The following is a 24,396-nucleotide window of genomic DNA, read 5'->3' on the forward strand; positions in this document are numbered from 1 at the left end:
ACTGCTCTATTTCCTTATTTATTTATTTATTTATTTATATTTATTTATTTATTTATTTTGCTTTTTTGAGGTAGGGTCTCACTTTAGCCCAGGCTGACCTGGAATTCACTATGAAGTCTCAGGGTGGCCTTGAACTCACGGCGATCCTCCTACCTCTGCCTCCCGAGTGCTGAGTTTAAAGGCGTGCGCCACCACGCCTGGCTTTTTTTTTTATCTTTTTTAAATATTTTAGTTTTATTTATTTATTTGACAGGGAAGAGGGAGAGAGAGAGAGAGAATGGGCAAGCCAGGGCCTCCACCCAGTGCAAATGAACTCTAGAAGTGTGCACCCCCTTGTGCATCTGGCTAACATGGGTCCTGGGGAATCGAACCTGGGTCCTTTGGCTTTGTAGGCAAATGCTTTAACTGCTAAGCCATCCTTCCAGCCCCTAATTGCTTATCGTATATCATTTCCCCTGAAAGCATTTCCAGAACCTTCCCACACAGGGGAGTCGTCCCTGGTCCTGCTGCCTTAATGTTGGGCAAGTATTCAGTGGAGGACTTCCTTCTCGTCTTCCCAGTAGAGTGGGAAGGCAGGTATCAGGTTCACCTACCTTTCTGCCTTCAGGGCCTGGCACAAGGCCAGTGAGAATACTTTGTATGATCAGAAACTGGCAAATCTATTGGATTAGTATAAGGGCACAGCCCGTTTGGTAAGCAGAGTCCAAGGGGCTTGTGGCCAAACCTCTGCCCAGGGTCACTTCCCATCTGGGTGCCTAGCCGTGCCAGGCCTGACATCACACCAGAGCACAATCCAGGACATTCAGATGCAGAGTGACTGAGACTACCGCGTGCCCGCCTTTCCCAGACAGCTGAGCGTGGAAAGCCCGGGCCAGACACCAACCCAAGAGGGCATGGAGGGTAGAGCCCAGGAGAGAGGGTAGGGCGGCTGTCGCAGGCTTCCTGGCACAGACCCAAGCCGGCAGAGAGGGAGGACTCATTCATCCAGGAGTGAGACTGTCGAGCAGGCTGGCCCTGCCCAGGCCTGGCCACCAGGCTGGGAGGGGATTTCCTCAGGCTCCCTCCCCCTTGGAAACCTGTGGGTGATTTTACCGAGTCTGACAGGCAGCCCTGTGTGTCCAGGACAGGGGGAGTGCAGGATCCCAGCACCTCAGCCTCGGCCTCCCTCCCCAGGTAAGCCAGCAGCTTAGCTGCCCGCAGGTGGGAGAGACCTGGGCAGGCGTCTAAGAAGGAGGAGGCAGCAGGAAATCCAAGCAGGGCGCTAAAGCTCGGGTCCTGGAGGGATGAGAGAATCCAGGGTGTTGCCTCCTTTCCAGAGACGCTGGGCCTGCTGTAGTGGCAGCTTTGAGTCTTGCAACTTTCAGTTTAAAAAAGTTGGCAGCAGATTTGAAATGGGAGCTGGGTTGACCAGGGAATTTAATTCCTGCTCTCTGCCTTGTTTAATCTCTGCTTCTCTCTCCATCATGGTCTCTCCAGCACCTCCTGAACTCCCAACTTTGGGGTTAGGAGTGCTGGGGAATTGAACTTAGGACCCAGTGTACTGGGTAAATCCTCTACTACTTGGGCAACATTAACAGTTGGACCTATAATTTTTTTCTACCTCCAAGTAAGTCAAGTCCTAGCCCCTGTGCATTGCCAACCTCTGCCCCTGCCCTGGGCACTGCTAGAGAAATCTCACCCCTTCCAGTAAGGTAGCACCTCTAGGCTTATTTAATTCTTTTTTCCTGGTTTTGGCTTCTGAGGGATTTCGCTCACTCATTCATTTATTGTTGTTCATTTGTTTACTCATCGTTGTTTCCACATGTCCCTGGATTGTCTGGGGGAGGGGCACTCAATTTTTCCTACTGAAAGTAAGAAAACCAAAATTTACCCACAAGCATGTAATGATCAGTTACAGACTAACCAGCAGCATGGCGTGGTGGGACAGTGTTTAGGAGTCACAGAGACACTTGAATTCCTAACTCATGTCTCCTGTTTACTCCCCGAGCCTCCATTTCCCCTCTGTAAATGGTGGGGTTTACTTACGGTTTTTGTTTTGCTTTTGCTATTTCGAGGTTCTCTTTCTAGCTTAGGCTGACCTGGAATTTACTATGCAGTTCCAGGCTGACCTCAAACTCACAGCAATTCTCCTACCTCTACCCCCCAAGTGCTGGGATTAAAGGCATGTTCCACTATGCCCTGGCCTGTTTACTTATTAAAATTTTTTTAAAAATAGTTTACTTATTTATTTAAGAGAGAGAGAGAAAGAGGCAGATACAGAAAGAAAGAATGGGTGTGCTAGGGCCTCTGGCCACTGCAAATGAATTCCAGATGCATGCGCCACTTTGCTCATCTAGCTTTATGTGGCTACTGGGGAATAGAACTCTGGTCTTTAGGCTTTGCAGGCAAGCACCTTAACTGTTGAGCCTTCTCTCCAGCCCTGTTCATTTATTTATTTTTTTTTAAAGGTAGGGTCTGGCTCTAGCCCATGCTGACCTGGAATTCACTATATAGATTCAGGGTGGCCTCAAACTCATGGTGATCTTCCTACCTCGGCCTCCCGAGTGCTGGGGTTATAGGGTGCGCCACCATGCCCAGTATGTTTATTTATTTTTTTGAGTATCTTAGCAGGCACAAAGTTTCTGTGTAATTAAGAATGTCCTAGAACTGATCTTGTTGCTTCTGCCTCCCAGATGTAGGATTTTAGGCATGTGTCTCTACACGTGATTAAAAGTAGTGTTTTGGGGCTGGGCATAGTGGCGCATGCCTTTAATCCCACCTTTTGGGAATCACCTTGAGTTCAAGGCCACCCTAAGGCGACATAGTGAATTCCAGATCAGTCTGACCTACAGTGAGATCTTACCTCAAAAACAACCAACAAAAGGGCTAGAGGGCTGGAGGGATGGCTTAGCGGTTGAGGTGTTTGCCAGCAAAGCCAAAGGACCCAGGTTTGATTCCCCAGGACCCATTAGCCAGATGCACAAGGGGGTGCACGCGTCTGGAGTTCGTTTGCAGTGGCTGGAGCCCTGGTGCACCCATTCTCTCTCTCTCTCTCTCTCTGCCCCTCTCTTTCTCTGTCAAATAAATAAATAAAAATAAAATATTAAAGACAACAGCAAAAGGCAGTGTTTTTGTGAAGATGATAGGGAACAAGGCCCACCAAGCACATGGGTGGCAGACACATCGTGGGGTTTGTCACCCTTCCTGCGATGCCCCACCTTAACTGGCACCTCCAATGCTACAGGCTAATAAAGGCTAGTAAAGAAAACAAACCCTGACCTTGTAAGTACCTGGGTGGACTTTTAAACACGGAACTGGACAGCAGAGGGAGGTGGTGGAGGGAAAAGGAGGCCAGAAGGCATATTAAAGGGTTAGAGAGGGAAGGTGCCAACTGGTGGCTGGAGGTGAAAACACGGGGCCAGGGCTGGGTATGGACCCTCCTGTGTTTCTGAATTTATGCACTCAAGGTGAGTAGTGATGGGAACTACCAGAGGCTTTAAAATGTATTATCTTGGGCTATCCACTTTTTTATTTTTTCTTTTGAGGTAGGGTCTCACTCTAGCCCAGGCTGACCTGGAATTCACTAAATCATCTCAGGGTGGCCTTGAACTCACAGCGATCCTACCTGTTCTTCCGAGTGCTGGGATTAAAGGCGTGCGCCACCACGCCCAGCCCCTCCTTATCCACCTTTTTTGAGACAAGGTCTTTCACTGGTCTGGAGCTCACCAATTAGGCTAGAGTGACTCGTCAGCAAGCCTTAAGGGTCCACCTGTCTCTACCTCTCCATGCCGGCATACCTGACATTTTACTTATTTTACTTTTTAACATATAGATAGTAGGCCATGATCATAATCCCCTCCCAAATCCCATCTCTACTGCATCCTTGCTTCTTTCCAACTAGTCTTTCTCCTGTTTGGATGTCATCATTTTTTCCCTTCCTGTTATGCAGGACTTGTGTAGGTAGCAGCAGCCACTGTGAGTTCATGAATACCATGACCACTTTGTATCTGAAAGACAGTACTACAGAGCACCCCTCCCCTTCCTTTGGCTCTTACATTCTTTTTTTTTTTTTTTTTTTTTTGGTTTTTCGAGGTAGGGTCTCACTCTGGTCCAGGCTGACCTGGAATTAACTCTGTAGTCTCAGGGTGGCCTCGAACTCTTGGCGATCCTCCTACCTCTGCCTCCCGAGTGCTGGGATTAAAGGCGTGCGCCACCACGCCCGGCGTGGCTCTTACATTCTTTGTGCCACCTCTTCTGCAATGCTCCCTGAGCCTTGGAGGGTGTGATAGAGATGTCTCAGTACTGAACACTTTACAGTCACATCTCAGCATTATGGTGAGTTTTGAGTCGTAAGTCACCCCAGTGATCATGGCCATCTGAAAAGAGAAGCTTCTCTAACCAAAAGTAAGAGTAAGCATTAATATATGTGCATAAACAGGATGTGGTGGCACACACCTTTAATTCTAGCACTGGGGAGGCAGAGGTAGGAGAATCACTGTGAGTTTAAGGCCAGCCTAAGACTACACAGTGAATTCCAGATCAGCCTGGGCTAGAGTGAGACCCTACCTTGAACCTCCCCCACCCAAATATTCATGGGCATAAACATAAGTATTTAGAGGGCAGTTTAATGGGCATCAAATATCCATATAAGTACTTAGAGGGCAGTTTAATGGGCATAAAATATCCATTAGGCAGACAACAGTCATAGTTTCCCCCTTAGGGCTTATTATCTCTCCAACCATAGGCTTTTTCTTTTAATAGAAAGCTCTTTTTAAATATTTTTGTTTATTTATTTTTATTTATTATTTGAGAGTGACATACAGAGAGAGAAAGAGGCAGATAGATAGAGAGAGAACGGGCACACCAGGGCCGCTAGCCACTACAAACGAACACCAGACGCGTGCGCCCCCTTGTGCATCAGGCTAATGTGGGCTCTGGGGAATTAAGCCTCGAACCAGGGTCCTTAGGCTTCACAGACAAGCGCTTAACCACTGAGCCATCTCTCCAGCCCAACCATAGGCTTTTGATTAGGTTTTCAGTACCAGACAATTGGTTTCTCCCATAATAGACATAACAATATTGCACCAGTTGGTACGTTTGGCCCACTTGTCCATCTGTACAGCTTTCAGGGTCCATTGCTGGATCATAGATGACTTTTCTCTCCCAACAGGCTGCACTGCTACTTGACAGGGAGCTCAGCTCTAGCTTGATTCTGAGTACTCTGTAGCCCAAGCCTGTGGTGTCTTCAGCAGTAGGGCACACCTGACATTTTTTCAAAAGCAAACAAACTTCTGTGTATGTGAATGTGTGTGTGTGTATGCATGGGTCATGGCATGCATGTGGAGGGTCAGAGGACAACTTTTCAGGTTGGCCCTCATAGTTCCACTTCCTTACTGAAAAAATATTTATTTTTATTTACTTATGAGAGAGAGAGAGAGAATGGGTGTGCCAGGACTTCTAGCTACTGCAAACAAACTCCAGATGCATGCACCCCCTTGTGCATCTGGCTTACGTGGGACCTGGAGAATAGAACCTGTATCCTTAGGCTTTGCAGGGCAGGCAAGCATCTTAACAGCTAAGCTATATCTCCAGCCCCCAACCCCCAACCCCTCTCTTTTGAGGTAGAGAGTCTCACTCTAGCTGACCTGGAATTCACTATGTAGTCTCAGGGTAGCCTTGAACTCTCAGCAATCCTCCTACCTCTGCTTCCCGAGTGCTAGGATTAAAGGCATGAGCCACCACGCCTGGCTCTCTCCTCTTCTTTTGAGGCAGGGTTTCTCTCTCTGGACCTCCCTCTGCTGCAGTTCTTTGCTGTGCTTGCTAAGAACTTCTGAGAAATTCTTTTTATAAAAAATATTTTATTTATATTTATTTATTTGAGAAAAAGGGAGAGGAAAGAGGTAGATAGAGAGGCAGAGAATGGGCACAACAGGGCTCTAGCCACTGCAAGTGAACTACAGATGCATGTGCCACCATCTGGCTTATGTGGGTACTGGAGAATTGAACCTGGGTCCTTAGGCTTCGCAGGCAAGCACCTTAACCGCTAAGTCATCATTCTAACCTCACTTCTGAGAAATCCTGTCTCTACTTCCCATCTCTCTGGCAGTGTGCTGGAATTGCAGAAACCTGCCATAACTTCCATGAGGAACTGAACTCATGTACTCAGCTTTGAGTGGCAAGCACTTTATCCACAGAGCCATCTCCCCTGCCCATACCTAGAGGGTTTTTTTTTTTTTTTCATGGTTTTTCGAGGTAGGGTCTCCCTCTAGCCCAGGCTGACCTAGAATTCACTATGTGGTCTCAGGGTAGCCTTGAACTCATGGTGATCCTCCTACCTCTGCCTCCTGAGTGCTGGGATTAAAAGCGTGCACCACCACACCTGGCTCCTACCTGGAGTTTTTATATAGGTTCTGAGAATCAGACTTAGGTCCTCATGCTTGTGAGGCCAGTGCTTTACAGACTGAGCAATCTCCCTACCCCTTGTGATAGATATTATTACCATCTCCATTTTACTGATGTGGTCATGAGGTACAAACAATTTTAAGGAATTTGCTTCTGGTCACCCAAGTAACGGGTCCAGACTGCGAATTTTACAGACCAGACTCTGTGCTCTCAGCTCAACCCCTTGTCTTTCAAGGTCTCTGTTACAGCAAGGCCCAAAGGAGGGAGTCCTTGTTCTCTACCTAGTCACAGGCTTTTCTCTTCCTGTGCCTTTTCTGCTTTGGCCGCTTCATGCAGGTGGGAGGAGCACACTCCTCTGATTCCTTCATGTTAATTAATTAATTTCTTCAATTAAGTGTCTTATCTGTCTCATGAGACCGAAAGGTTTGAAGAGGGCAGCAATCAGCTGTGTGTAGTGGTACGTGTCTGTAATCCCAGCACTTGGAAGGCTGAGGCAGGTGGATTTCGGCAAGCTCCAGGCCATCTTGGGCTACATAGCAAGACCCTGATTCAACAAAACCAAAACATAACACCTCACAGAAACCAAGAGGGTGGGAATCATGTCTGTTATTTCTTAGTTATATAAGCAGCACCTGATATAAAAATGCTCAGTGGATCCGAACAACCTGTAATCCCAGAACTTGGAAAGCTGAAGAAGGGTGAACATGCATTCAAGGGCCAGCCTGGGCTACAAATTGAGTTCCAGGTCAGCCTGAGCTAGAGTGAGGGCCTGACTCCAAAACAAAAATGTGTCAGTGAGGGCTGGAGAGATGGCTTAGCGGTTAAGCGCTTGCCTGTGAAGCCTAAGGACCCTGGTTCGAGGCTCGGTTCCCCAGGTCCCACGTTAGCCAGATGCACAAGGGGGCGCACGCGTCTGGAGTTCGTCTGCAGAGGCTGGAAGCCCTGGCGCGCCCATTCTCTCTCTGTCCCTCTGTCTTTCTCTCTGTGTCTGTCGCTCTCAAATAAATAAAAAATGAACAAAAAAATATAAAAAATATTTATTTAAAAAAATGTGTCAATGAGTTACGTATTTTTTAAATTAATTTTTTAAAATTTATTTTGAGAGAGAGAATGAGGGGGGCACACCAGGGCTTCCAGCCACTGCAAATGAACTCCAGATGCATGCACCCCTTGTACATCTGGCTTACATGGATCCTGGGGAATCGAACCTGGGTCCTCTGGCTTTGTGGGCAAGTGCCTTAACCGCTAAACCATCTCTCCAGCCCAGAGTAATGTATTTTTTGATACTTATTTATTTTATAATTTAGTGAGTAAAGAAAGCTGACCAGTATTAATGAGGCATTCCATGGACTGTCATGGGACTCAAAAGGGGCCAAACAGAAGTTCTGTCTTCAGGATCCTCCCGGTCTCGTGAAAGAAGCAGCTACAATATAAAGACGATACCTGGACACGAGCTTGCTGAGGCGTAGGAGGGACTTCAATTCTGCGAAGTCTACTTTGTTCCCGCTGTGTGGCCTCCACTCAGATGCTTAGCAGGGCTTTGCAGAGGAGGTGTAAAGGGTAGAGGGGTAAGACGTTAGCCAGATGCACAAGGACGCACGCGTCTGGAGTTCGTTTACAGAGGCTGGAAGCCCTGGCGCGCCCATTCTCTCTCTCTTTCTCTCTGCCTCTTTCTCTCTCTCTCTGTCACTCTCAAATAATATAAATAAAAAAAAAAAAAAAAAAAAAAAAAAAGACTGTCAAGGAGCCAGGCAAGGTGGCTCAGCCTATACTCCCAGCATGAGGGAGGTTGATGTAGGAGGATCGCTGTGAGTTCTAGGCCAGCCTGGACTACTGAGTGAGTTCCAGATCAGCTAGAGCTATACAGAGACCCTACCTCAAAACAAAACAAAACAAAACAAAACAAAACAAACAACAACACAAACCCCAGACTGCACCCAGGAGAACAAGTTGGGAGGGGAAGCATGTTCTAAACAGGAGGGCAAGAGCTCACGAGGAGGTTGAGCACATACAGAGTTAGAGATGGACCTGCCTGGGCTCAGTATAGCCACATTATAGAGTGAAATGGAGAGGAATGGTAAGAGATGAGGTCAGAGATGTAACTCAGTTCATAGACAGCTTGCTGAGCATGCATGAAGTCCTGGACAACCGGGCATGGTGGCACACGCCTCTAATCCCAGCACTCGTGAGGTAGAGGTAGGAGGATCGGAACTTCAATGCTATCTTTAGCTACATAGTGAGTCTGAGACCAGCCTGGAATTCTGTCTCAACAACAAAATAACAATAAAGGGGGAAGGGGCTGGGGAGTTGACTCTGTGCTTAAAGGAGTTTGCTTGCAAAGCCTGCTGGCACAGGCTTGATTCCCCAGCACCCATGTAAAGCCAGATGCACAGAGTGGTACATGCATCTGGAGTTGGTTTGCAGTGGCTAGAGACTCTGGTGTGCCCATTTTCTTTTTCTCTCTCTGTCTTTTTTTGCTTGCAAGTAAATAAAGAAACATGATTTAGTAGACTGGTTATACTTATATCATATGTAGTCCCAGAGTGTCCTTGAACCCATAATAATCCTTCTACCTCTGCCTCCCAAGTGCTGGGGAGGCAGAGGTTGGAGGATTGCCATGAGTTTGAGGCCATCATGAGCCTACATAGTGAATTCCAAGTCAGAGCAAGACCCTATCTTGAAAAGAAGAAGAAGAAGGAGGAGGAGAAGGAAGAGGAGGAGGAGGAGAAGGAGGAGAAGAAGAACAAGGAGAAGAAGAAGGGGAAGAGGAGGAAGGAGAAGAAGAAGAAAAAGAAGAAGAGATAGATATTTAAGGTTAAAGCATGCCTTTAATAAACTCTATATCAGAAAACTCATCCTAGAACTGGTTTTAACTTGTAGAAAATAATTTTAGTTTCTTTTGTGGGGGGAGGTGGTTTGAAGCAGAGTTTCATTCTAGCCCAGGCTGACCTAGAATTCACTATGTAGCCTCAGGCTAGCCTCAAACTCATGGTGATCCTCCTACCTCTGCCTCCCAAGTTCTGGGATTAAAGGTGTGTGCCACCACACCTGGCTATATTTTTCTGTGTTTTTGAGGTAGGATTTTGGTTTGGTTTTGTTTTTGTTTTTCTAAGTAGGGTCTAGCTCTAGTCTAGGCTGACCTGGAACTCATTATGTCATCTCAGGGTGGCCCTGACTTCATGGCAATCCTCCTACCTCTGCCTTCTGAGTGCTGGGATTAAAGTCGTGCACCATTATGCCTGGCTCAAGGTAGGATTGTGTGTAGCCCTCAGCTGGCCTTGAACTCACTATGCAGTCTAGGGTGACCTTGAACTTCTGTTCTTCCTACCTCTACCTCTTGAATGCTAGGATTACAGGTGTGCACTGCCATGTACAGGTATATGAGGTGTTGAGGATGGAACCAGGGTGTCATGGATACTAGGCAAATACCCTCTACTAAGTTAAGTCCTCAGCCCTAATTTTAGTTATTTAAAAATGCATTAGGAGCTTGGGGCATGGTGGCATATACCTTTAATTCCAGACTCAGGAGGCAGAGGATGATCAAGGCCAACCTGGGACTACAGAGTGAGTTCCAGATTAGCCTGGGCTAGAGTAGACCCTGCCTTAAGAAAAAGAAAAAGAAAAGAAAAAGAAAAAAGAAAGAAAACTCTCTCAAGAACAGTAATAGCAGTTGCTACACCAGCAGCTCAGAGCTTCACACTTATCTCCCTTTAGCCCTTGGGTTATTGCTGTCTTTCAAGGGAGATGGGTCAGATGTGGTGGCACATTTTTAATCTCAGCACTGGGGAGGCAGAGGTAGGAGGATCCCTGTGAGTTCAAGGTCAGCCTTAGATCCTGCAAAAAAAAAAAAAAAAAAAAAAAAATCGCAGGAGAAGGAAGAAAACAGTAGAATTCAGCCCTGTTTGAACTCAACCCACAAGCCATACCAGACTACACGGCTGTGAAACGAGCTTCCGAGTCACTCTTCTGCCTTCACAACCGCCAGGATGTCAGGGCGTCCAGGATCCTGTGGGAAAGGAAACAGGAGGGTTTCTTGTTCGAACTTGAAGGTTCCTGCAGCACTGACTGAGTCACTGTTGTGTGCAAGATACTATGGTAGATACTGGGGTGTACACAGAACAAGGAATAGAGAAATCTGACTTTTCTGGAACTAGTAGAGAGACAGACAATAAATAAACTAAATATTTTTAGATATGATAAGTGTTTGGAGAGCCAGGAAGCAGGAAAATGTGCTTGAGTATGGGGGTGGGGGAAGGCGTGGGCAGAGGAGGCTTCCCAGCTCCAGTTGTATGATACGTGTGTGTGTGTGTGTGTGTGTGTGTGTGTGTGTGTGTGAGAGAGAGAGAGAGAGAGAGAGAGAGAGAGAGAGAGAGAGAGAGAAAGATGGGTAGGGGTGGCGAGCTAGCAGGAACAGCAAGTGCCGTGACTTAGAGGCACTTAGGAGCCAGCTGTGTTACAGAAGCTGGAAGAAGTCTATGGCAGCAATGTGGCTGGGAGAGAGCCTGCGTCTTATAAAGATGGCAGGAACCAGGTCAGACCAGACCTTATCAGTCACAGTACTTATCCTGAAGAAGGTGGAAACCACTGAAGGCTTTTGGCAGGGTGAAGGGTGGAACTCAGGGCCTGGTGTTTGCCAGGCAAATGCCCTGCCATTGAGTTTCATCTTTGGTCCTTTTTTAAAAAAATATTTTTGTTCTTATTTTATTTATTTGATAGCAACAGACAGACACAGAGAGAAAGAGGCAAACAGAGAGAGAATGGGTGTGCCAGTCCAGATGCATACACCACCTTGTGCATCTGGCTTACGTGGGCCCTGGGGAATCAAGCCTCGAACTGGGGTCCTTAGGCTTCACAGGCAAGCGCTTAACCGCTAAGCTCTCTCTCCAGCCCATCATCTTGGACCCTTACTGAAGGCTTTTTTGAAGAGTTGATGTGCTTGGATTACTGGTTTCGCTTTGTAGGGCAGGCGGGAGTGGGAATGGAGGGGGAGGCTAATTTGCAAGGCTACTTCAAGAGGGAGGCGCAATCTTACTCTCTAATGACCCAAGTCTGTGGTATGAGATGCCGTTCTGTCCTTTGGTTCTGATGTTGGTTGCTACGTAACAAATCACTCCCGAGTGAAGCGGTTTAACATAACTACCATTTTCTTCGGTAGGTCAGGCATCTGGGTAGGGTTGGATACTTTCTGTGTGTGTGTGTGATCAGCTGGGGGGTATCAACCACTTGGCTGTTGTCTATGGAGATCCAAGAAGGCGACATTCATTGGTCTGGTGCCAAGTTGTTCTTCCTGGCCTCTTGTCTGTGTGTGGGAAATGTGATTGTCTGCCGAGCGTGGTGGTCTCAGGGTAGTCAGCCTTACCATTCCAGAGTCAGGCTTCAAAGAGAGGGCATTCCAAGAAGACCCACCTCTCTCTCTCTCTTGCTCGCTCGCTCGCTCACTTGTGTGTATGTAAGGTGGTGTGTGTGGGGTGTGGTGTATGCATATGTGCGTGCCCTATGGTGTCCCATGCGCTTGCTTACAAGTGGCCAGAGCAAACTGTAGGGTGTCCCATTCCATGGCTCTTCTACTTATCCTTTTTTTAATAGTAATTTTCGAGGTAGGGTTTCACTCTTACCCAAGCTGACCTGGAATTCACTATGTAGCCTCAGGGTGGCCTCCAACTCACAGCGATCCTCCTGCCTCTGACTCCCAAGTGCTGGGATTAAAGGCTTGTACAACAATGCCTGGCTCATTCTTTTTTTAAATAAAGAATAATTACATGACTGGTAATTTTGTCCCATAAGCTTTTTGTTTGAGAGAGAGAGAAAGAAAGAGGCAGATAGGGGAAGGGAGGAGGGAAAGAATGGGCATGCCAGGGTCTTCAGTTATTGTAAACGAACTCCAGATGCATGTGCCACCTTGTGCATCTGGCTTACATAGGCCCTAGGGAATCAAACCTGGGTCCTTTGGCTTTGCAGGCAAACGCCTTAGCTGCTAAGCCATCCCTCTAGCCCTCGTCTGCTCATTATTGTTTAAGCCAGAGTCTCTCACTGATATGGGAGCTTGTTGCTTTTGGCAAGCCTGGACAACTCTCTGGTCTCTGCTCCCCTTTGTGGGACTGGGATGGAAGGTGTGTACAGCCATGCTCAGCTGTGGAGCTGAGTTCTGGAGATTTGAGTGTGGGCAGTTTCAGGAAACGCACTTCTCCAACTGAGCGGCCCCGCTCCTACCTCTTAACGCCTAGCCTTGGAAGGTACCCAGTATGACTGCCGCCACATAGCATTGGCCAAAACCAGTCACAGGGCTGGCCCTGTGATTAAAAGAAAGGAAACCAGCTCTATGACTTACGGGAAGAATGACAACTGTGCTCTATCTTTAGGGCTTTCGGAACTAGACGGACAAACCACTCTGATGGTGCTGACTCAATTTTTTTTTTTAAAGTAGGGTCTGGCTGTATAGCCCAGGCTGACCTAGAATTTATTATGTAGTCTCAGGCTGGCCTTGAACTCATGGCAGTCCTCCTGCCTCTTCCTTTTAAGTGCTGGAATTACAACCGGCTAATTTACTTTTTTTTTTTTTTTCGAGATAGGGTCACTAGCTCAGGCTGGCCTGGAATTTGTTATGTAATCTCAGGGTGGTCTTGAACTCACAGCAATCCTACCTCTGCCTGCCAAGTGGTGGGATTAAAGGCGTATGCCACCACACCCAGCTTTTTAAGACATTTTTTATTCATTTATTTTTTGAGAAAGAAAGAAAGAAAGAGAGACAAGGGCGGGGTGGGGGGGGATGCTCCAAGGCCTCCTGCTGCTGTAAATGAACTCCAGATGCATGTGCTTATGTGGGTACTGTGGAATTGTACCCAGGCCATCAAGTCTTGTGAACAAGTGACTTTAACTGCTGAGCCATCTCTCCAGCCCTCACATTTTAATTTATCTTTTTAATATATTATTTTTAAAATTTTACTTATTTATTTGAGAGAAAGAGGCAGAGAGAGGGAGAGAGAGAGAGAGAGAGGGAGGGAGAGGGAGAGAGAGAGAGAGAATGGGCACACTAGGGCCTCCAGCGCTGCTGCAAATGGACTCCAGATGCATGTGCCCCCTTGTGCATCGGGCTTACTTGGGTCCTGGGGAATCAAACCGGGATCCTTTGGCTTTGCAGGCAAATGCCTTAACTACTAATCCATCTCTCCAGCCACCACTTTTTAATTTAAGTCATAGTACACTGTTCTACAGCAATTTAGGGTCTTTGCTCTCCACTAAGTGGGAAGGTTCTAGAGAACAGGAGGTGATCCCCTACCCCTCTTTCTTCAATATGTTTCCAGAGCCTAACATGTAAAAGATTTAGGGGTGCCCATCCAATAAAAGCACACATATGTAAGCATTAAATGGATACCAAAAAAATTATACACATAAGATTCCCAAAGAGAACATGCACACAGATTCCTGCACAAGAACTCTGAATGCAAATCTCTACGACAAGAGCTTATTTTTTTCTTAGATGCTTATTACAAAATCCTAATGTGATGCTGGAGAGATGGCTCAGTGGTTAAAAGTGCTTGCTTGCAAAGCCTGCCAGCCTGGGCTTGATTCCCCAGGACCTGCATAAAGCTAGACGCACAAAATGCACATGGGTCTGGAATTTGCTTGCAGTGGCAACTGGCCCCAGTGTACCCATAGTTCCGCTCTCTACCTCTTTTCCTTTATTTTTATTGTTTATTTATTTAGTTTTTCTCTTTTTGTCCTCTTTCTCTCAAGTATTAAAAAAAAAAATCCTAATGCAGCCAGGTGAGGTGGCTCACACCTTTAATTCCAGCATTTGGGAGGCAGAGGTAGGAGGATCCCTGTGTGTTAGAGGCCATCCTAGGACTACAGAGTGTCAGGTCAGCCTGAGCTAGAGGGAGATCCTTGAAAAAACAAAATAAAAAATGTTAAACTGGAGCCAGGCGTGGTGGCACATACCTTTAATCCCAGTGCTTGGAAGGCAGAGGTAGGAAGATCACCATCAGTTCAAGGTTACCTTAAGACTACGTAGTGAATTCCAGGTCAGCCTGAACTACAGTGAGACCTTACCTCAAAAAAAACAAAAAACCCATTCTCTCTCTCTCCCTCTATCTGTCTTTCTCTCTGTGTCTGTAGCTCTCAAATAAATAAATAAATAAAATTAAAAAAAAAAAAAAGTCTTAAACTGGGCGTGGTGGCGCACACCTTTAATCCCAGCACTTGGTAGGCAGAGGTAGGAGGATCACTGTGAGTTTGAGGCCACCCTAAGACTACATAGCGAACTCCAGGTTAGCCTGAGCTAGAACCAGACCCTACCTTGAAAAACAAAACAGAAACAAACAAAAATCCCTCCCAATGCTCAGATACCCAGTCCCTGGTTTCAGAGACTCTTATTCTATTGGGCTGGCGTGAACTCAGACAGACAAGACCCTCAGATGATTCTGATGTAAAGCTAGGATTAGAAACCATAGGCAATGTGGTAGGAACACTGGCTTAACCTCCTTAGTAGTTACTTTCTCACTGCTGGGGCAAAGCACCCAATCAAAAGCAGCATGTGGAAGGAAAGGGTTTATTTCAGCAACTGTCTCAAGGGGATGTTTCCTGCTGGTAGGGAAACACGGGCATCACGTCAGCTGAGAGGCAGCATGAAGAGTGAAGTGAACTCTTGGCCAGGCGTGGTGGTGCACGCTTTTAATCCCAGCACTCAGGAAGGAGGCAGAGGTAGGAGGGTTGCTGTGAGTTCAGGCTAGCCTGAGACTATGTAGTGAATTCCAGCTCAGGCTGGGCTAAAGACCCTACCTTGACAAAACAAAATTAAACAAAAATCATATATATCCCTGGTTTGTTCAGGACTGTCCCACATCCCAAGAAACATCTAGACCTGTGCAAGCTGGGACAACTGCTTAGTCAGTGGGCCACTGTGACGGAACATTGCAGCACATGTCTGTAATGTCAGCACTTGAAACTCAAGAGGATTCATGGTCACCCTAGGCTAATAGGGAGTTTCAGGCCAGCCTGGGCTACATGAGAGCCTGCCTGGAAAAAATATGGATTCATGCTTCTAGAGTTAGTTTGCAGCAGCAGGAGGCCCTGGCATGCCCATACTCTCTCTCTCTCAAATACATTAAAAATATTTTAAAAATTAAAAAAAAAACTATTGATTTATTTAGTTGGAGAGAGAGAGACAGAGAGAGAGAGAATGGGCATGCCAGGGCCCCCTGTAGTTGCAAACAAACTGCAGAAGCATGTGCCACTCAGTATCTGGCTTTAAGTGGGTACTGGGAAATTGAATCTGGGCCATTAAGGTTTGCAAGAAACCTCCTTTAACCACTTAGCCACCTTTCTAGCCCAATGAAAAAATATTTTGTTGTTTTTTGAGGCAAGCCCAAGGGATTGGCCTTTTATTTTAATGTGAGAATGAGAGAGAGAGAGAGAGAGAGAATTGGTCTGCCAGGGCCTCTAGCCACTAAAATTGAACTCCAGATACATATGCCACCTAGTGCATGTGTGTGACATTGCACACTTGTGTCACCTTGCATTGGGACCTGGAGAGTTGAACATGGCTCCTTGGGCTTTGCAGGCAAGTGCTGCTCCAGGGCCTCCAGCCACTGCAGTCGAACTCCATCTACATGCACCACCTTGTGTGTGTGTGCAACCTTTTGCTTGTGTCATCTTGTGCATCTGGCTTATCTGGATCTTGAGGAATTGAACCTGGATCCTTTGGCTTTGCAGGCAAGCACTAAGCCATCCCTCCAACCCCTTAACAATATTTTTAAAGAAACAAAAAAAAGGAACTAGCCTGGTATGATGGCACATGCCTTTAGTCCCAGCACTTGGAAGGCAGAGATAGGAGAATTGCCATGAGTTCCAGGCCAGCCTGGGACTACATAGTAAATCAGGCCAGTCTGGGCTAGAATGAGATCCTACCTCAAAAAAAATCCAAAACAACAACAACAACAAAAAACTATTGTAAATGAGATAGTGAAAACAACAAAAAACTATGGTAAATGAGATAGTGAAAACATTATTTTTGGAAGAATATCTACAGATTTCCTCACAGAAATAATGACTTCATCTCATAAAGAGATTGAAATGGGGCTGGGGAACTGGCTCAGCAATTAAGGTGTTTGTCTGCAAAACCTAAGGACCTGGGTTCAATACCCCAGTTCTCATGTATAGCCAGATGCACAAAGTGGCACATGCATCTGGAGTTCATTTGCAATGGCTAGAGTTTCTGGTATGCCCATTCTCTCTCTCTCTCTCTTTTTAATCTACATCCTTCTCACTCTTAAATAAAAAGAGCCTGACCATGGGATATTTTTTATAATTATGGAAAATGTTAATAAAAATTGTGAAAATTTAAAAAAAAGAGAGAGACTAAAGTGGTATCCTGATGTTCATCAGAGCCAGTTCCTTGAATTAGAGAGAAAATAATTCAAGGTCACAGTTTTCCTTAGCCCTGGGTTCTTTTGGGCTAGCTCTATCCACTCACTTAGATAGCATGCGTGCTTTGGGAAATTTTTCTACTCTGCATTTGTTGTTTCTGTTTTCCAAGAGAGGGTCTCACCAGCATGGTGGCACATGCCTTTAATCCCAGCACTCTGGAGGCAGAGGTAGGAGAATTGCTGTGAGTTCGAGGCCACCCTGAGACTACATTGTGAGTTCCAGGTCAGCCTGGGCTAGAGCAAGACCCTACCTCAAAAAGCAAAAACAAAAATGAACAAACAAACAAAAAAGAACAGGGTCTCACTCTAGATCAGACTGATAATAGAACTAACTCACTTTGTACCCCCAGACTGGCCTGGAGCTCATGGTGATCCTCCCAAGCACTAGGACTAAAGGCTGTGCCACCTATACACTGCCATTCAGTGTCTCCTTAATTGTTCTCAGACGGGTATTGTATAAATAAACAGTCCAATTTATTCTGATATATGTGGTGTTTCATAAATTTCATAAATAACACAAATTTTTAAATGTTTCCTAACCATTTTTATTAGCATGTAGAAATAAAACCATTCTTAGGGCTGGAGAGATGGCTTAGCGGTTAAGTGCTTCCCTGTGATGCCTAAGGACTCTGATTTGAGGCTCGATTCCCCAGGTCCCACATTAGCCAGATGCACAAGGGGGCGCACGCGTCTAGAGTTCGTTTGCAGTGGCTGGAGGCCCTGGTGCGCCCATTCTTTCTCTCTCTCTCTCTCTCTCTCTCTGTCTGTCTCTATTTGCCTCTTCCTCTGTGTGTCACTCTCAAATAAATAAATAAAAACAACAAAATAAAAAAAAAATCTTAAATGTTGGCTTCATTGCTAGGACTAGGGCTTATTTGCATACTATTTCTAATAGTTTATTTACTGTATTGGATCTTACTCTCACATGATGTTTTTACCTATGTATAATACTTTACTCTTTTGTTTAAGTCCTTACGGCTTTACTTTTTCCCCTTAAAGTTCTGGAGAGTGCCTTCAGTGTGGAATTGGAAGGTGATGACCTACTTCCTTGTCTGCTTCCAGAAATCAAGAAGATGGCTCTGGACATTTCACATTAGACTTAATATTTGCTATAGAATTCTGTGTGTGACCTTTAGTTAAAATGAAGTACCTTTATATTAATAGAATGATGAAAATTTTACCTTGGATTAAAATTAGTATTTATCTTTATACTTTGCATTTGTTGAGGTGATTTTACACTTTATTCTGTTTATTTCTTCATGTGGAAGCAGAGGTTCACTTTCACATTTTAAATTGTTTATTCATATTCATAGAATAAATTTAATTTGGTTTACTTCTTTTTTTTTTTTTTTTTGGTTTTTCGAGGTAGGGTCTCATTCTAGCCCAGGCTGACCTGGAATTCACTATGGAGTCTCAGGGTGGCCTTGAACTCACGGCGATCCTCCTACCTCTGCCTCCCAAGTGCTGGGATTAAAAGTGTGCGCCACCACGCCCGGCTTGGTTTACTTCTTAAAAAAACAAAAAGACTGTGCCACCACACCTGACTCAGGACTGTATATCTTCGTGTAGACAAAACAGCTTTAAGAGTTCAGTCATGATCAGTGAGGATGATGATGATGACATATGGAGGGTAGTATAAGGTACTGGAGGGAGTCCCTGTGTCTTCTTTTTAAAATTTTTTTTTGTTTATTGTATTTATTTATTTGAGAGCAACAGACAGAGAGAAAGAGGGAGAGAGAGAGAGAGAGAGAATGGGCACGCCAGGGCCTCCAGCCACTGCAAACAAACTCCAGATGCGCACGCCCCCTTGTGCATCTGGCTAACTTGGGTCCTGGGGAATCGAGCCTCGAACCGGGGTCCTTAGGCTTCATAGGCAAGCGCTTAACCGCTAAGCCATCTCTCCATCCCCCTGTGTCTTCTATAGCATTGTCTCTCTCTCTCTGTGCATGTTTTTTTTTTTGTTTATTTGTTTTGGTTTTCTGAGGTAGGGTCTTGCTCTAGCTCAGGCTGACTTGGAATTCACTATGTAGTCAGGGTAGCCTTGAACTCATAGTGATCCTCCTACCTCTGCCTCCTGAGTGCTGGAATTAAAGGTGTGTGTCACCACGCCCCTCCTCTCTGTGCATGTTTTTTTTTTTTTTTAAGTTATTTATTTATTTATTTGCAAGCAGAGAGTGAGAAGAGACAACAGAGAGAATGGGCATGCCAGGGCCTATAGCCACCACAAATGAACTCCAGATGCATGTGCCACTTTGTGCCTCTGGCTTTATGTGGGCACTGGGGAATTAAACCTGGGTCATTAGGCTTTGTAGGAAAGCACCTTAGCCACTGGGCAATGTCTCTAGCCCTGTTTGTTTTTTATTTTTCTTTTCGAGGTAGGATTTTGCTCTAGCCCAGGCTGACTATGTAGTGTCAGGGTGGCCTTGAATTCTTGGTGATCCTCCTACGTCTGCCTCCCGAGTGCCGGGATTAGAGGCGTGCGCCACCATGCCCAGCTGTATTGGTTTTTTTTTTTTTTTTTATAAATGAAACCTGTTACTTTTTTTTTATAAACATTTTTTTAAATATTTTATTTATTTATTTGAGAGTGACAGAGACAGAGAGAAAGACAGATAGAGGGAGAGAGAGAGAGAATGGGCGCGCCAGGGCTTCCAGCCTCTGCAAACGAACTCCAGACGCGTGCACCCCCTTGTGCATCTGGCTAACGTGGGACCTGGGGAACCGAGCCTCGAACTGGGGTCCTTAGGCTTCACAGGCGAGCGCTTAACCGCTAAGCCATCTCTCCAGCCCTGTATTGGTTTTTTTAAGACAGGATTTTTCTGTGTAGACCAGGTCTTGAACTTTCAATGATCCTCCTGCTTCTGAAGTGCTGGGATTATAGGCACGACCCACCACATCCAGCTCAGCATGGCACATTATTGTCAGGATTGTTAATATTTAATGAGCTGCATGCATCTATGTGATGTGTCAAGTAGCTCTGTGAGCGAACAGTGGGACATAGTGGAGAGAGCCAGGATGTGGTCTCAGAGAACTGGACTTGTGCTCCTGTTGGCTGTTGCTATGTAGGCAATGACGGGTGTCCCGCCTGCTCTAGCTGTCCATCGGTAACATGGGAATAATAACAACGTTTGCCTCACGGAGTGGATAGGAGTATCCACCCAGGTGATGTGAGTGGAAGGGATCCTGTAGACTGCGAGGGTGAGAGATGAGGATGTCTGGTTCCCCCACCCTGAAGCTCACCATCCCAGCAGTGGAGTTCAGGGAAGGAGCTTTGAACACCCCGTGAGCCATGGGGAGGCCTCAGGGAGCCGAAGCACAGGGTCTCCACCTCAGTTGTCCTCAAGACAACTACAATTGCAAGAGCTAGTGGGCTTCACCACCAGAAAACGGGAAACTCTTGGAAATGGCGGGGGGTGATGGTGGTGTTGTGAAGGCATATTTTTTTGTTTGTTTTTAAAACTTTTGCCTATTTTTTTTCCAAGTGTCCTCAGAGATGGAGCAGAAAGAAAACAACCACAGCCACAAACCTATAATATTGAAAAGCCAGTTCTTCATTTCTGTAGCTAAAAATGCATCCTTTCAGACCATGACCGCAGAGACTGCTGCGGGCTCTAGACCAGGGATAATGACAGCTTGCAGTGCTATGAAGGAGGCTGTTAATCTCTATGGTCCAGAAGCCCAATACTTGGCCTCACCAACTACCCAGGTTGCCTAGCAATGCCACCAAAAGCCTCCCACCACGACTAGCTGGGCAGCTAGGGGTACACCCTGAGCAGACTGCTCGACTCCCTGGCCACATCAAGGCTGGACTCAGCCCAGGGAGGAGCCTGCCTAGTACTGATGAGTGGGTGAGACCAGCTGTGTGAAAAATCAGCTCAGATATTTAAAGCCTGTTTGTTTGACTGCAGCTAGGATACAACAGAGGTCAATGACCAAGAGCATCTTCTACCAAAAGGTTGTGATTGGCTGTGCTGTAATCCCAGCACTTGGGAGGCAGAGGTAGGAGGATCACTGTGAGTTTGAGGCCAGCCTGAGAATACATAGTGAATCCCAGGTCAGCCTGGGCCAGAGTGAGATCCTACCTGGAAAAAAAAACTCCAAAAAACAAACAAACAAATAAACGGTAGAGAGATGGCTTAGCGGTTAAGGTGATGCCTGCGAAGCCTAAGGACTCATGTTTGACTCTCCAGGTCCTACATAAGCCACATGTGCAAGGTTGCACATGCACACAAGGGGCGCATGCGCCTGGAGTTTGATTGCAGTGGCTGAGGCCCTGGTGTGGCAATTTTCTCTCTCTTATACGCACACTTGCTCTCTCACATAAATAAAAGAAAAGGGCTGGAAGGATGGCTTAGCACTTAAGGCATTTACCTGCAAAGCCAAAGGACCCAGGTCGATTCCCCAGGACCCACATTAACCAGCTGCACAAGGGGGTGCACTTGTCTGGGGTTCGTTTGTAGTGGCTGGAGACCCTGGCATGCCCATTCTCTCTCCCTCTTTCCCTGTCAAGTAAATAAATCAATAAATAAGAAAAAGAAAAGAGTTGTCCAGAGGGTGTTGGGCCAAGTGAAGCAGGAAGGTAAGCCTAACTCAGCACTTCCAGTTCTCAGAGCACAAACCCCTTTTCTGTTGGGGCACTTATCTCCCACCGCACTGCCTGGGGTAGGGTATTTTCTTACTACTCTGTCCTTGTCTCCGGACCACGGAAGATTACACACATGAGGAGCGAGTAAAGCAAAGCAAAGCAAAGGAATCTTATTGAAAATAACAGTGAGGAAGTCCAGGAGAGTGTCTGCTTAGAATTCTGGCCGGTATCCAAAGATATAGGAATGGGAAAGGAAAGATAGGTTTTGTTTTGTTTCTTGAGGTAGGGTCTCATTCTAGCCCAGGCTGACCTGGAACTCACTATGTATTCTCACAGTGGCCTCGAACTCATGGCAATCTATCTACTTCTGCCTCCTGAGTGCTGGGATTAAAGATGAGCACGGCCATGCCCTGCTTTTTTTTTTTTTTTTTTTTTGAGAGGGAGAGAGGGAAAGAGGCAGATGTCTCTGAGTGCGCCAGGGCCTTCAGCCACTGCAAATGAATTCCAGGCGCTTATGCCACCTTGTGCATCTGGCTTACATGAACCTGGGTCCTTAGGCTTCGCAGGCATGCGCCTTAACCACTAAGCCATCTCTCTAGCCCTGCCTTTTATTTTCCTTTCTCTCTTTCTTTTTCTTTTTCCTTTTCCTTTTCCTTTTTTTTTTTTTTAATTTTTATTTAATTGAGAGCGACAGACACAGAGAGAAAGACAGATAGAGGGAGAGAGAGAGAATGGGCACGCCAGGGCTTCCAGCCTCTGCAAACGAACTCCAGATGCGTGCGCCCCCTTGTGCATCTGGCTAACGTGGGACCTGGGGAACCGAGCCTCGAACCGGGGTCCTTAGGCTTCACAGGCAAGCGCTTAACCGCTAAGCCATCTCTCCAGCCCTCTTTTTTCTTTGAGGTAGGATCTCACTCTAGCCCAGGCTAACCTGGAATTCACTCTATTCTCAGAGTGGCCTCCAACTCATGGCGATCCTCCTACCACTGCCTCCTGAGTGCTGGGATTAAAGGCGTGCGCCACCGTGCTTCCTGCTTTTTCATTTTTTGAGGTAGGGTTCCACTCTAGCCCAGGCTGATCTGGAACTCACTCTGTAGTTCCAGGCTGGTCTTGAACTCACAGCAATCCTCCTATCTCAGCCCCTAGAGTGCTGAGATTAAAGATGTTTGCCACCACGCTGGGTCTTCATGTGCTGTTTTAAGTCTTAAAGAAAGCAAATTTGATTTTGAGACCTTGAGGGTCCATCTTCAAAGGTCCCCAAGCCTCCTAATGACTGCCTAGTTGCCTAAAGGTAACAATGGTAATGCCCATCCCAGTTGCCCCTGGGGTGTTACTTGATAGCTCTTCTACAGCTTCCTTTTGGGAATTCCCAGGATTTGGAGTAGGTCTGTTTGGAACTAGATGAAGAAAAAGGAGATGACGTGGAAGGAAGGGATGTGATGAAAATAAGCCGGGCGTGGTGGTGCACGCCTTTAATCCCAGCACTTGGGAGGCACAGGTAGGAGGATCACCGTGGGTTCAAGGCCACTCTGAGACTACATAGTGAGTTCCAGGTCAGCCTGGGCTAAAGTGAGACCCTACCACGAAAAAACAAAACAAAACAACCAAAACAAAACAAAAAAAGAAAACAGGGCTGGAGAGATGGCTTAGCGGTTAAGCGCTTGCCTGTGAAGCCTAAGGACCCCGGTTCGAGGCTCCATGCCCCAGGTCCCACGTTAGCCAGATGCACAAGGGGGCGCACGCGTCTGGAGTTTGTTTGCAGAGGCTGGAAGCCCTGGCGCGCCCATTCTCTCCTCTCCCTCTATCTGTCTTTCTCTCTGTGTCTGTCACTCTCAAATAAATAAATAAATAAATAAAAATTTAAAAAAATTATTTAAAAAAAAAAAAAAAAAAGAAAACAATCAAAATGAGCTGGGGAGATGGCTCAGTGGTTAAAGGCAATCGCTTATAAAACCTGCAGGTCCAGGCTAAACTCCCAGTACCTGTAGAAAGCCGGATGTACAGAGGCCCTTGCATCTGTAGAACATGTGGAGTGAGTGGTAAGAGGTCCTGGCACACCCATATTGACTGTCTCAAATAAAAAAAAAAAATTAGAAAAAAAAATCACCGTGAAATGCACACTTTCACAACATGTGGTACTTAGAAATCCTAGGGGAGGTCTGGAAAGATGGCTCGGGGCTAAAGACACTTGCTCACAAAGCCTAGATTCGACTCCCTAGTATGGACATAACAACCAGACTGACAGGGTGGTGTATGTGTCTAGAATTCATTTGCAGCGGCAGTCCTCAACCTCAGCTTCTGAGGGCTAGAACTAAAGGTGTGTGCCGCCACATCCAGCTGCATGAAGTGTAGAAAGATCATACTGTACTGGGCTTCACAGGCAGGTGCCTTAACCACTATGGCATCTCTTCAGCCCCTTTGCATCTGGTTTTACTTTGGTACTGGGGAAATCAAACCTAGGTCAGCAGGTTTTGTAAGCAAGTAGCTTTAACCACTGAGCCATAATCCCAGTCCAGATATTTTTTTTCTACTGCATATTTGTTTATTTACTTATTTTTGTTTTTTTGAGGTAGGGTCTTGTTCTAGTGCAGGATGACCTGGAATTCACTAAGTAGTTACAGGCTGCCCTTGAATTCACAGCTATCTTTCTACCTCTGCCTCCTGAGTGCTGGGATTAAAGGTATGTACCACTATGCCCAGCTTATTGTTTTATTTTATTTTTAAATATTTTATTTATTTATTTATAAGAGAGAGAGAGAGAGAGAGGGAGAGAGAGAGAGAAAGAGAGAATAGGCATTCCAGGGCCTCTAGCCACTGCAAACGAACTCCAGACACATGTGCCACCCTGTGTATCTGGTTTGTGTATGTACTGGGGAATCAAACCTGAGTCCTTAGACTTTGTAGGCAAGTGCCTTAAGTACTAAGTCATCTCTCCAGCCCTTGTTTTGTTTTATTTTATTTATTTTTATTTTTTTGGTACAGCCCAGCAACATTGACACTGATTTT

The 24,396-nt window shown here is 46.1% G+C and overlaps 1 long non-coding RNA gene across 1 annotated transcript in view; it reads left to right on the forward strand.

The window, feature by feature from the left end:
• The first annotated feature begins 909 nt into the window (after positions 1 to 909).
• LOC123460870 overlaps positions 910 to 24,396 on the forward strand; it is a 31,242-nt gene continuing 7,755 nt past the window's right edge. Inside the window, exon 1 of the long non-coding RNA XR_006637255.1 lies at positions 910 to 1,173. This is a non-coding gene — a long non-coding RNA (uncharacterized LOC123460870). The remainder of the gene's footprint in view (positions 1,174 to 24,396) is intronic.

Source organism: Jaculus jaculus, chromosome 5 (assembly GCF_020740685.1).
Source record: "Jaculus jaculus isolate mJacJac1 chromosome 5, mJacJac1.mat.Y.cur, whole genome shotgun sequence".
NCBI lineage: Eukaryota > Metazoa > Chordata > Mammalia > Rodentia > Dipodidae > Jaculus > Jaculus jaculus.